Raw genomic sequence first — 9,284 nt, 5'->3', positions numbered from 1 at the left:
ATTCCTGCTTTCAAGTCTTCTAAACATTCTCATCATCATATGGGACGCAACCATTGTTTTTAATTTCTTACCTATCCTTCCATAAATGTTCTCTGAATTACTAAATGCGTGTAAATATAAATATACATATTAGTAATTGTTTTTTCTTAGTCAGCTTTGACTGCTATAACAAAATACCCTAGACTGGGTGGCTTGAACAACACAGAAAAGAAGGAGACAAAGAAAGTAATATTCTCTCTCTTTTTTTTTTTTTTTTAACCTCCTGAGCCCATCCCCCTCGTTAAATTAGAGGTGGCCTCCCTCCCTGGGTTACTACAATTGAAAAGAAGGGATAATACAAGTTCCTTTTAGCTTCTGAGTTTCCAAGGGCCTAGATCCCAGCAAAATAAGATCAAAGTACAAAGTATTCTAGTGTAATGTTGACATTACTTATCAATCCCTTTTAAATTTACAACCTAAACCCTATAAAAGACGTGATTCTGCCTTATCCTGATTTATCTAATCTGCCTATGGAAAAGGCATCTAGGTTGTTTCCAGACTTCTGCTAGTATAAACAGTGCCCTGCAGAACTACCTCAGACAAGAGTTTAAATATCCCTTGTTCACATCATTGAGAATCATTGGCACAATGACCTTTTAGGAGCCAGTGAGCTAGCTTCCTGCAGCTAGGACAGTAAAAGTTGTCTCCCCTTTACTCCTCCTGAAATCACACTGCCTCTCACCATGCCTTGGGACTTCCACGTACCTAAGAGCTTCCCCCACCACTCCAATTCTCTCACTTCTAAGAGGAATGCATTTTTATCTTTCTTCTTTTCAAACACTGCCCTAAGACCCTGTGGGATTTGAAAGCCAGAGAACAGATAAATCGCTTAAAACACTAGTGAAACTGCCTGAAAAAGTAAAAGACAAGTCATTTGCAAACAAACTGGCTCAAAGTCAACACACAGAGACTTCTATATGGAAAGACACTTTCTCTTCCCGCATCACAGAGACACTGATAACTAAATAGGGTTTCTGTTGCTCAGAACTTGTTCAGCTCTTCCCTGCTGCTCCCGCTCAGGAATGGCTGAAGCTTTGTTTTTGGCATCTAAGTTGGATGCCCTTCTCCAGGAATTCAGTTGTAGCTGTCACTGCGTCTCCCTTCTCTGATCAGCATTTCTTCTCTTCCTCACTTATTCATTCTGTCCCTTATTCATGAGATACCTTGCATCTCCATGTGTTTTGCCTGTAAATTATAAAGTCACTTTTTGGAAAGCAGGTCCATAATTTTTTCTCTTTTACTGGGTGTTATACGTTTATAGAAATGCCTCAGAATAAATAAATAAAAGATCAAATGTGGGTCCCCTGGTTTAACCTGGAAATGAAGTTGATGCTTTGCCAATGAGACGGTATGAGGGACCAATCATTCCTTAAGTCTTGCTTCCAAGTGACTGAATATATCTGCATGTGGACCCAGCAATTGAAGGCAGAAAGTTGCAGTTCTCAAATGACTGGAGAGAAGTTTGTTCCAACCAACAGAAACAGAGAAAAACATTGACCAAAAAAACCAAAAAAAAAAAAAACGGATGAGAGAATTTCCCATGTTAAGCGGTACAGGGTACACAGTATCTTCTAGCTCACTGAAGGGCTTATTTACACACAGCTTTGGGAGGTGAACAAATCCATCATTGCTTTGGCTGGTAGTAATTGAACTCATTCTTATCTGTTCTTGGAATGGGGTCCTTCTATCTGTAAGCCTGATTAGCAAAGCCCTTGTAACCAAATGTTATATCATTATCTTTATAAAAACTATACACATGATCATATATAAATTCTAATTAATCTGTCTGTTGAATGAAATGAATGATACCCCTTCTCTGCCTCTGGGAATGGAGTCTCTCCATTCAAGTCCTGATATTGTGATAGGCATTATTCAAACTTAAGCAAGTTAATCCTCAGAACAATTCTATGAAGTAAGCCTTGCATTATCATCCCTAACAGATCGGGAACCTTTGGCATGGAGCGGTCAAGTAATTTAGCCAAGGTCACACAGCCGGCAAGTGGCAGAACCAGGATTCACATGCAGGCAGAATGGCTTCAAAGCCCACGAGCTACTAAATCAGTGGACTCTATTGCCTAGGCCTCTTGGAATTTTTTTTCTGGGCTGGAGCTGTGAGCCCTAGAAATCTAGCCCATTCAGGCAGATGAATAGAGAAAATCCAAAGCTCTTTTGGCCACCATGCCTGCGTGTGTATCTCTCCAGCTGGGCTTGGCAAATGGCCTCCTTGGGTTCTTTAAGCTAGATTGGTTTTTCCAGAGAAAGCATGAGACCTTGTAAATTGCACAGTGCACATTGACTGTTGATGAAATCTCTTGGTCTCTGGCCACATGGTCTGTATTTTCTGACTCTGAGCAACTTCCTAAGGCTGGCAGAAAAGGTGTCATTCAAAGCAGTATTTATTAGACTCCTGGAAATCAGTTGCTTCAAATTACATAAGAGCTATAGGGCTATCTAGGATTATTCAGCAAGCTTAATTGAAAGAAGCTCTCATTAATCATTTCTGCTTGAAGCCTGGCTGTGTGGGAGTGTAGAGGTGACTAAGGGGAACTTTTCTAGTGCTAAATTGAATTGACGAGTGACCCTGGGTGATAATATAGCATTTCCCATGGAGAAAAATGAAGATGAATTCATATCTTTTGCTCATCACCTAGTACACTTAAGAAATATCTTTATTTTGGGTGGCAGTAGCAATGCCACCCCTGGAAGTAATCAATGGCAATTGTGAAACAATTATGGAGTTTAACAGTTTATCCTTATATTCACGGTGGTTGTTGATAGTACTGTCATACTGACATACATATGAACTTTCTTCCAAGGAGTTTAAATTGCTTCCAAAACTGATTTACATGTTTAGGGCATCTTATAAAACATATTTTAGCACAATATTGCCCTTAATAGAATAGGTGTCTTTTTATTCAACTAACTGCTATAGCAGTCTTGTTCTTTACTATGTCAGAAATCAATTATACTGGGAGGCAGTACAGCCTGGAAGTTAAGGGCCTCAGAGATACTGAGGTGTGAGTTCTAGCTTTGCCTTTTACTAAGTAAGGGGTCATGGGGAAGTTAAGTTCTGTGTGCCTAAGTTTTTTTCCCCGGAAAAGTGAAGATAATTAATACCTGCTTAATCAAATGAGATGTTTCTTGTGAATTGGTTATATGCCTGGCATCTAAGAGTTGTATTAAGCTCCCACTGGCTAATAGTAATATTATTAATAGTAGCTGACTTTTTTTTTTTTTTCTTTTTTTTGCGGTACGCGGGCCTCTCACTGTTGTGGCCTCTCCCGTGGCGGAGCACAGGCTCCGGACGCGCAGGCTCAGCGGCCATGGCTCACGGGCCCAGCCGCTCCGCGGCATGTGGGATCTTCCCGGACCGGGGCACGAACCCGTGTCCCCTGCATCGGCAGGTGGACCCTCAACCACTGCGCCACCAGGGAAGCCCAGTAGCTGACTTTTTACATCTCTTAGTTTTGTTTCTCCCCCATGCTGGCTTCATTCTCAGGTCGCTTTCCCCATTCGTAGCAATGATGGACATCATCAGCTTTGGTCTTACAGCCTAACAGCTTGGAAGCTCCATCAAACCAGTCTGCCTCTTTCCTCATGTTTCCAGGGATTGAATCCCAGTAGTCTGCATTACTCATGTAGGTCAGGCACATATCTTCCCTGGGAACTGAAATAAGAGATGGTGTTGAGTCCCAGTTAAACTGCATGGCTCAAGGTTGGAGGAGAGAAGATTTCTAAAAAGGAAAAAAAAGAGGAAAAGATTCTGTTATCATAAAATAGAGGGATAGACTTTCATTACGGAAAAAATACAGATGGGAGAACTGAGTGCCAGCAAGATAATGTTCCATAAAAGGGATTTGTATTTGTTAATTAACTATATACAGTGGTCTGGGCACATGATAAGTCATGCCCTTTGATCCTCATAACAGGACTGTGAGGTAGGGATTTTTACTCTCGTTTTGATGAAATAGAAAAGTGATGTTTACCCAACATAAAATGTAATACAGCCGGGTTTTGAAACTTGGTCTCTCTGGGTCCATGGCTCTTGCTTGCGATAGTAAAGATCAGCTCAAAACTCAAGACTTATTTTCCACTTGTATCCCCCATAATAACTGTTAGTTTAACAGTTGGATAGATAAGAGCCAACGTGCTGCATTTGACACTGAAGAACAAGAAGTGGAGGACCAATGTTAGCCAAATGCCTTGAATAAGTGAAGCTTTTGCCAGAAGCCAAGTTTACTATTAGAGGTTGATGAATGTGGTTTGTTGGCATCTGATTCGAGTTTAGGACAAAGCAATGGAAGGCAGTTTTCGTTAGAAACCACTCAGTGATCTATTATCTATGCAAAGGACAAAGCAATCTTAGAACTGTTTCACTTAATTAAAAATACATTCAGATGTACCTTATTGATTATGTCGTTCTGACTTATAGGGGGCTGGCTGGAAACAGGGACAGCTGAATGGCGATTACATGTTTTCTGTGACAAATTCACACGTGGAAAATTAAGAGTCGGCTCAACAATGAACCTGTTGTTATTCTGGAATGTCATCTTGTTTCAGTGGTATCCCTCAGGGGGCATAAGACAGCTGTATTATATAGCAGAGGGATATATGGATACTTCCGGCTCCATCCTCAGTGTGTTTGAGCAAGTTTCCACATTCTCATTCATCCCCATTGTTCAATGCCAGTCAGTATGAATGAATTCCCATTGCACATCTTTGGCAACAAGTCCCATTTCTTGAGCACTTACTGTGTGCCAAGCTCTGTGCTGAGTGCTTTGTATATGTTGTTTTAAACAGTCCTCAAATCGGGGCTTCCCTGGTGGTGCAGTGGTTGAGAGTCCGCCTGCCGATGCAGGGGACACGGGTTCGTGCCCCGGTCCGGGAAGATCCCACATGCCGCGGAGCGGCTGGGCCCGTGAGCCATGGCCGCTGAGCCTGCGCGTCCGGAGCCTATGCTCGGCAACGGGAGAGGCCACAGCAGTGAGAGGCCCGCGTACCACAAAAAAAAAAAAAAAAAAAGTTGAACAGTCCTCAAATCAATGATGTGAAATGATTTATTGATCAAAACTCCGTCAAGACCTGTGATCGAAAAACGTAACCTGTTTTAAGGAAAAAAATTTTAAAGCAGTATTGGCTCATGGATCTGATAAATCAGGTCTAACTTTTTCTAGACTCTACTTGATCCAGAGGCTCACTGAAGTCATCAGCTCTTTTTTCTTTCTTTTCTTTTGTTTCCAAAGGCATTTGTTTTTTTATTGATTTACAATAATTGATTTACAGTGTCGTGTTGGTTTCAGGTGTACAGCAAAGTTATACATGAAGTCATCACTTCCTTCCCAAGGTCCTCTCATCTAACCTCAGGCATAAGAGGCAGATCCGTATACTTGTGTTAATATATCTGGCTGTAGTCAGAAAACACTCTGGGACTTAAAATAGTTTCTCTCCGTGCTGATTCATGGCACTACTGCTCATCATCTAGTCCTTGTTGAATATTGCTGCCAAGCCAATTTCAGCATCTTATTTACCTTGTTGTTTGATAGCTTGTTTTATATTCACCAGGTCACCATGACCCTTCCTCTTCTTCCTTCAGATATGCTGGCATTCAACACAGCATCTTCAAGGCTTCTAAGCCACTCGCACCAAAGGGGCTTGGAGGGGATATGGCACGAGATGACTCTTGTCTCTTTCCCCAGATGGGTTTAATGGATTCAGTAACAAGAGAATTCTCTCTACTTTTCCTTTCTCAGGTTTTGCAAACTGGAAATGGGGTGAAGTCTAATGATGTTACAAAAAAAACCAAATATATATATATGTATATATACATATGTATGTAGAATGTATAAAGTAAAACTCTGTGCTATCAAAATAACTAGAAAATGTGATACTGTATTTGATAGTATTGGATTAGATAGGGTGTATGGCTATTTTTTAAAGATACTCTGCCTCATCCTTCACCCGCATCTATGAAACTAGTCCTTTTCTGCAGAGAACTTCTTAAAAAACGCCATCACTCGCTTTCAATTTTATGTGAGCTGGCAGCGGAACATCCTGCCATTCAAAATCAACTTTTTCTAGAGCTTCCATATTTCTGTATTCCCTATATCCCAGCCTCAGTGCCTTAGAGTCATATTCAACTCTGTTCTCTTACTCTTTTATTTTTTTAATAAATTTATTTATTTATTTTTGGCTGTGTTGGGTCTTTGTTGCTGCTTACGGGCTTTCTCTAGCTGTGGTGAGCGGGGGCTACTCTTCGTTGTGGTGTGAGGGCTTCTCATTGCAGTGGCTTGTCTTTTGCAGAGCATGAGCTCTAGGCATGTGGGCTTCAGTAGTTGTGGTGCACAGGCTTAGTTGCTCTGAGGCATGTGGGATCTTCCCGGACCAGGGCTCGAACCCGCGTCCCCTGAATTGGCAGGCGGATTCTTAACCACTGCGCCACCAGGGAAGCCCTCTTACTCACTCTTAAATCTTTGGGTTTCCAAGTCCCATTGGTTCTACTTCAGGGAAGTTATATCTGTCCACCTCCTCTTCCACCCTCCCTAGCATTACACTGGTTCAGCATCCGCCCCCCACTAGGAATAGTGAAAAGGCCCCTCCATCCATCCCCTCATATCATAACTACTGCCAAAGGAATCGTGTAAGCATTTTCCTGATCGAGTGTTTGCCCCATTCCTCATTGCCTACAACATAAAATTAAAAAGAGTAAGAATGTAACCAGGTTCTTGCAAACCTGGGTTCAGATATATATTTTCTGAGCCAACCACCGTGCTCCTAGTTCTTTGTGCTAGATTCCAGGAGGCCAGATAAAATGTCTAAGCACTGGTTAGTCTATGGAGCAGTCTATACCTCTTATCTCTATGGTTTTATACAACTCTTACCTGGGGATAAACTGTCCTTTTTTGTTTTTGCAGTGATTAATTTTAGCACCTACTATGTATCAGGGCAGTTTTGGTCTTTGAATGCAAAGGTAATGTATGAGGGTATTTGTCATTATTAGGATCACAGTATCAGACGTTTATGGCCTTATGTTGATGGCTGCGTCTACCATGTAGCCTTCTTTGGTTCTTGCTTCTTGTTTTTCTAGGCAAGAAGAATCTCTTTCTTCGAATTTAAATGTGATTATGTCATAAATAAAACATAATGTGTCGGGCTTCCCTGGTGGCGCAGTGGTTGGGAGTCCGCCTGCCGATGCAGGGGACACGGGGTCGTGCCCCGGTCAGGGAAGATTCCACATGCCGCGGAGCGGCTGGGCCCCTGAGCCATGGCTGCTGGCGCGGGAGGAGCAGAAACTAACACACCATTGTAAAGCAATTATACCCCAATAAAGATGTTAAAAAAAAAAAAAAAAAAACATAATGTGTCATAGCATGCGTTGTATTACAGGTCTGTGTGTGGGATTGGTTGAAAGAGTACAGGCTTACTATGGAGAACAGTATGGAGGTTCCTTAAAAAACTACAAGTAGAACTACCATATGACCCAGCAATCCCACTACTGGGCATATACCCTGAGAAAACCAAAACTCAAAAAGAGTCATGTACCAAAATGTTCATTGCAGCTCTATTTACAATAGCCCGGAGATGGAAGCAACCTAAGTGCCCATCATCGGATGAATGGATAAAGATGTGGCACATATATACAATGGAATGTTACTCAGCTATAAAAAGAAACGAAATTGAGCTATTTGTAATGAGGTGGATAGACGTAGAGTCTGTCATACAGAGTGAAGTAAGTCAGAAAGAGGGAGACAAATACTGTATGCTAACACATATATATGGAATTTAAGAAAAAAAAATGTCATGAAGAACCTAGGGGTAAGACAGGAATAAAGACACGGACCTACTGGAGAACGGACTTGAGGATATGGGGAGGGGGAAGGGTGAGCTGTGACGGGGCGAGAGAGAGGCATGGACATGTATACACTAACAAACGTAAGGTAGATAGCCGGTGGGAAGCAGCCGCATGGCACAGGGATATTGGCTCAGTGCTTCGTGACCGCCTGGAGGGGTGGGATAGGGAGGGTGGGAGGGAGGGAGACGCAAGAGGGAAGAGATATGGGAACATATGTATATGTATAACTGATTCACCTTGTTAGAGAGCAGAAACTAACACGCCATTGTAAAGCAATTATACCCCAATAAAGATGTTAAAAAAAAAAAAGAAAGAAAGAAAGAGTACAGGCTTAGAGCCAGCATATGAAGCTTCAAATCTTAGCTTCACTGTCTACTACCTGGGTGATCTTGAGAAACGACTTCACCTGCCTGAGCTTCAGTTTCCTTATTCGAAGGCTTATTTTGAGAATCAAAAACGGCATATTATCATAATTATTATTAAGTAACTTAGCACTTAGTATGTGCTCTATCTTTTTATTTCCTCATTTCCATCTCCTGATGGAGGATAAGTTCCTTAAGGACCAAGACTGTCATTAACATATTGCTATCTTGTGTACAACAATAAATGGAATAGCAGAAACTGTAGCGTGCGCACACACACACACACATACACACACACACAGAAATACATCAAGTACACATGTATATGTATATGCACAAACATAAACTTCCAGGTGAAACTCATCTTGAATGGACTTGATCAGGGAACCATAATAGATGACCTGTTTTTCCTTCCAGCCTGAATAGGTTAGACTTCTAAGCCATTGACGCCATCAAAGTGTATATGGAACAGTGGGGGGGATTCTAGATCAGTAAAAGGAACAGTTTTCTATGTAGTAGGTTGTTTATTAACTCGACAGGCTGTCCTAATGAGTCATGAGATCCATGTTAGCAGAGGAATTTAAACAAAAACAGAGTGGCTGCCTCCTAGACTGCTCTCACAGGGAGCTGTGCCATAGAATATTGACAGATCCCCTACACACTTCAGAATATGGAACTCAGGTGAGGAACTCAGAACCCTCCGTCCTCTGGAGCATGGACTTTATTCTCTCTTCTGTGGCAGTCTCTTCTGGTTCTGAGACTCTGAGCTGAACCATGTGCGTGGCTTGGGTAAGGAGCAGAGAGAAGTTGCTGGAAAGCATTCCTGAGATCACATACCAAGAGCTCCAGTGGGGCATTTCTGGCACCTGTACTAGGCGTGCTGGATAAGAGGATTTTCATTATCCTCGAGAGGACTGGTGTTTTATCTTTTTTTTTTTTTCCTGTTAATGAGCTCCACTTGAGTGCTATTTCCCTATCCACTTGCACCTTCCTCCACTTCTTAAATCTCTTCCTGTGATTAGCAAGTTTTCCCT

The 9,284-nt window shown here is 41.9% G+C and overlaps 1 protein-coding gene across 3 annotated transcripts in view; it reads left to right on the top strand.

Moving 5' to 3' along the window:
* The window catches only part of SORCS1 (sortilin related VPS10 domain containing receptor 1), a 275,703-nt gene that overhangs the window by 71,744 nt on the left and 194,675 nt on the right, over positions 1–9,284 (top strand). The window lies entirely within an intron of this gene.

This window comes from Lipotes vexillifer, unplaced genomic scaffold (assembly GCF_000442215.2).
Source record: "Lipotes vexillifer unplaced genomic scaffold, Lipotes_vexillifer_v1.1 scaffold916, whole genome shotgun sequence".
NCBI classification, from domain to species: Eukaryota; Metazoa; Chordata; class Mammalia; order Artiodactyla; family Lipotidae; genus Lipotes; species Lipotes vexillifer.
Note: the sequence above shows the minus strand (reverse complement) of the source record. Positions and strands in the feature narration are given on the sequence as shown.